This window comes from Triticum aestivum, chromosome 4A, assembly GCF_018294505.1.
Source record: "Triticum aestivum cultivar Chinese Spring chromosome 4A, IWGSC CS RefSeq v2.1, whole genome shotgun sequence".
Classification (NCBI taxonomy): Eukaryota; Viridiplantae; Streptophyta; class Magnoliopsida; order Poales; family Poaceae; genus Triticum; species Triticum aestivum.
Window position 1 is genome coordinate 612,587,598 of NC_057803.1, and position 4,824 is coordinate 612,592,421.

The window sequence follows — 4,824 nt, forward strand, 5'->3', positions numbered from 1 at the left end:
GATTTTTACGTGGAAATCCTTGCGGGAGAAAACCACGGGCGCACAAAGGCGCGATCATTATGAGGAGGAGTATTACAAGCACGAGACGACAGACCATCTGAGGTGCGACTACATGGGGTATATAATAGGGCAATACATGAGAGTCCTTGGAGGACAAGTAAACGAGTTGTACTCGTACGCGTCGACGTCAACGCAAAGGCCCACACCGGTTGTACTACGTCTAGTCCAACACGGTATAATTTGAATCACAATTTAACAATCTCCACCTTGATCCAAATTTCTCCAGTAGTCGAAGAAAGTGAATAAGTCCATCCAAATCAGCATAAACACCTTGTGCGTCAAAGTCCATAGGACTAGTGAGAAATACCAACTAAGCATGAGCAAAGCTCAAACTTATTGGTCGGAACTGGCTTTGTCATCATATCAACAGGATTATTATGAGTACTTATCTTGCATACCTTCAAATCACCTTCAGCAACAACATCTCGAATATAGTGATATCTGACATCAATGTGCTTTGTTCTCTCATGATACATTGGATTTTTTGTAAGATATATAGCACTTTGACTGTCACTGAATACGGTAGGGCAAGATGAGTCTCCACAAAGCTCAGTGTACAAACCTCTCAACCAGATAGCTTCTCAACCAGATAGCTTCTTTGCATGCCTCAGAAATAGCCATATACTCGGCATCAGTAGTGGAACAAGCCACAATAGACTGCAAAGCTGCTCTCCAACTCACAACACAACCACCAATGGTGAAAACATAACCTGTGAGTGATCTTCTCTTATCAAAATCACCAGCAAAATCAGAATCAACAAAACCAACAAGTCCATCTCTAGTTTTCCCAAACTGTAAATAAGCATTAGAAGTACCACGCAGGTATCTGAAAATCCACTGAACTGCTTTCCAATGCTCTTTTCCAGGATTAGCCATGTATCTACTGACAACACTCAATGCATAAGATAAATCTGGACGAGAACAAACCATGGCATACATAAGTGAACCAACTGCACTCGAATAGGGAACCCTAGACTTGTACTCAATATCTGCATCTGACTTAGGACATAAAGCTGATGATAATTTGAAGTGTGCAGCTAATGGAGTACTTACTGGCTTGGCATTATGCATGTTAAAACGACAAAGAACTTTATCAATATATCCTCTCTGACTTAGATATACTTTTCCAGACGGTCTATCTCTGGATATTTCCATGCCAAGTATTTTCTTTGCTGCACCCAAATCCTTCATCTCAAATTCATTACTCAATTGCTTCTTTAGTTCATTAATCTCTGACATACTTTTTGCAGCAATTAGCATATCATCAACATAAAGGAGCAAATAAATAGTTGAACCTTTGACCGTTTTCAAATAAACACAACTATCATAATTAGAGCTTTTGAAACCTTGAGAGAGCATAAAGGTGTCAAATCTCTTGTACCACTGTCTCGGGGATTGCTTCAATCCATAAAGAGATTTCTTTAACTTACAGACAAGCTTTTCTTTTCCAGGAATAACAAAACCTTCAGGTTGTTCCATATAAATATCCTCTTCTAATTCTCCATGTAAGAATGCAGTTTTAACATCCAATTGTTCAAGCTCAAGATCATGCATGGCAACAATACTGAGTAAAGTGCGAATAGAGCTATGCTTCATAACAGGACAAAAGACTTCGTTATAGTCAATACCTGGAATCTGACTGTAACCTTTAGCAACTAACCTTGCTTTATATCTTGTCTCATCATTAGGAGAAACACCTTCTTTCCTCTTGAAAACCCACTTGCAACGAATAGGTTTCTTCTCTCTAGGCAATTTTACTAAATCCCAAGTGTCATTCTTTTCAAGTGATTCCATCTCATCATGCATAGCGGTCATTCACTTATTACTATTACCAGAAATAATAGCCTCGGAATATGAAGAAGGCTCAGAATTACCTTCAATTTCTTCTGCAACAGATAAAGCAAAAGAAACAATATTGCACTCTTCAATTAACCTGTCCGGTTTATTAATACCCCGCCTGACTCTGTCACGTGCGAGATTCCAACTGGGTGGAATAATAGGCTGATTTGGAGTGGGAGTGACATTATCATCATCAACGACGGGTTCATCATGTGCATCAACAATTTCATTACCAGATGTATCACCTGAATCAATAACATGCTCCACCTGAACAGTAGGCTGCTCAATAGGAGGTTGTTGTTCACTCTCAACAGGAACATTAGTAGATGAAACATCATGTAACATAGCAGATTCATTAAAGATAACATTTCTGCTAATAACAACCTTCTGGGTTTCAGGATTCCATAATTTAAAACCTTTAACACCAGACTTATAACCAAGAAAGATGCACTTAACAGCCCTAGGCTCCAACTTTCCATTATCAACATGAGCATAAGCAGTGCAACCAAAAACTCTCAACTGTGAATAATCAGCAGGTGAACCAGATCATACCTCAATTGGAGTTTTCTTATTAAGACAATAGATGGTGAATGGTTAATGAGATAACAAGCAGTGGAAGCAGCCTCAGCCCAAAAACACCTATGCAAACCTGCAATGGACAACATTCAACGGGCTCTGGAAATAATGGTCCTGTTCATACGCTCAGCAACACCGTTTTGTTGAGGAGTATAAGGAACGGTGTAATGTCTGACAATGCCTTCAGACTTGCAATAATTCTTAAATTGTTTAGAACAGAATTCCATACCATTATCAGTGCGAAGTATCTTTACCTTCTTTTCAGTTTGTCTTTCAATCATAATCCTCTACTCCTTAAATGCTGAGAATGCTTCATATTTATGCTTTAAGAAATAAGGCCATACTTTTCTCGAACAATCATCAATAATAGTCAGCATGTAACTAGCACCACCTAGTGACTTTCTGCGAGATGGTCCCCATAAATCAGAATGCACATAATCAAGAATACCTTCGGTTGTATGAGTCGAAGTATTGAACTTCACCCTCTTGTGCTTGCCAAAAATACAATGCTCACAAAATTTTAATTTACCAGGTTCATATCCATCAAGAAGGCCTCTCTTATTTAACTCTGCCAAACCAAGTTCACTCATATGTCCAAGACGCATATGCCAAAGGTTAGCAACATCACAATCAGAATTCTTTGAAATAGCTGGAGTAGCGTTACCTGAAACGGTAGAACCTCGAAGGTAATAAAGACCATTGGTCGAACTTAAATCACCTTTCATCACAATAAGGGAACCTTTGGTGACTTTCAAAACACTATCTCCACCTGAATACTTGTATCCCTTTGCATCAAGGGCACTCATAGAAATAAGATTTCTCTTCATCTTCGGAATATACCGAACATCTGTCAAAGTTCTGATTATGCCATCAAACATCTTGATTCGAATAGAACCTATGCCTTCAATCTTGCATGGTAAATTATCAAAACCCAAAACGGAACCAGCAGAAGTAGTGGAATCAAAAATATTAAACCAATCTCTATGTGGACACATATGAAAAGTACATGCAGTATCAAGTACCCACTCATCATTGGTCTCGGCACATCCAGCAATAACGACAAGAGCATCATCGGAACTATCATCACGAGCAACGTTAGCAGAACTTTCACCTTGTTTGTTACCTTTTCTCTTTTCTTTATTTTGCAACTTGAAACACTCTGAGATGTCATGCCCGTCTCTCTTGCAATACCTGCAATATTTCTCGTCTCTGGATTGCGACCGGCCCCTGTGGCCGTTCTTACTTTTGCCTCTGTTTCTATTATGTGAGTTCTTCTCCTTCGTCCTGCCACGAACAGATAATCCCTGGGCTTGGGATGAACTTGAACCATCATGAGGCACCATTAGTTTCATCTTCTCCTTAGAGTTCGAAGCTTCATAAACTTCATTAAGTGTGAGAGTATCACGACTATATAATATGGTGTCTCTAAAATTGGTATAAGAACTTGGCAGTGAACAAAGTAACATTAAAGCAGTATCTTCCTCTTCATACTTAACCTCCATTGCAGCTAGATCAGATATGATCTCTTTAAATTCTGAAATATGATTCAAAACATTACCTCCCTCGGGTAACCTGTGCAGGAATAATTTTTGTTTCAGATGCATCTTGCTGGTGAGATCTTTAGTCATGCAAATCCCTTCCAGCTTTAACCATAGTGCGGCGGCAGTTTTCTCGCTCAAAACTTCCTGCAAAATATTATTATGCAAATGGAGTTGAATTTGTGACAAAGCCTTACAATCAATTCTTTTCTCCTCAGCAGTCCAGTCCTCAATTCGGTTCTTCCCAAAACTATCCAGTACTTCATCATAATCGGACTGTGCCAACAATGCCCGCATCTTAACTTGCCATAGGGTAAACCTTGTGTCACGGTCCAGCAGTGGAAGATCGTACTTCATGGATGCCCTGAGTCGATAAATCTGTGTACACAAAATAGTACAAGCCGGTAGAAAAATTCTTGATAGAATTTAATATGCGGAGCAATGAAACACAGAGTAAATAGCACCTGGTAGCTTCTTCTTGTGCACGTAGCAACAGAAGACAAAAATCTGATTTGGAGAAGATGCCTTCACGTGACGTAGTACTAGTAGCTGGCTGTTGTAGTACTAGTACCGATCGCTATGGATTTGATTAGTCTTCAGGCCAGGAAAAAGTAGCAGCAACAGTTGTTGATTCCTACGGGACTTGAAGCCTGCGACTTGTGAAGGACAAAATTACTGTTCTGACCCTTAAGGTAAACTAAATCCCGATTTGACCTCGTTCCGAAAAAAATTTCGTTTCTGACATTTTCTGGTGATGCCAAGGTTCCTGGCGTCTGGGTTACGAAGCAGACGCCGGGGTACCTGGCGTCTG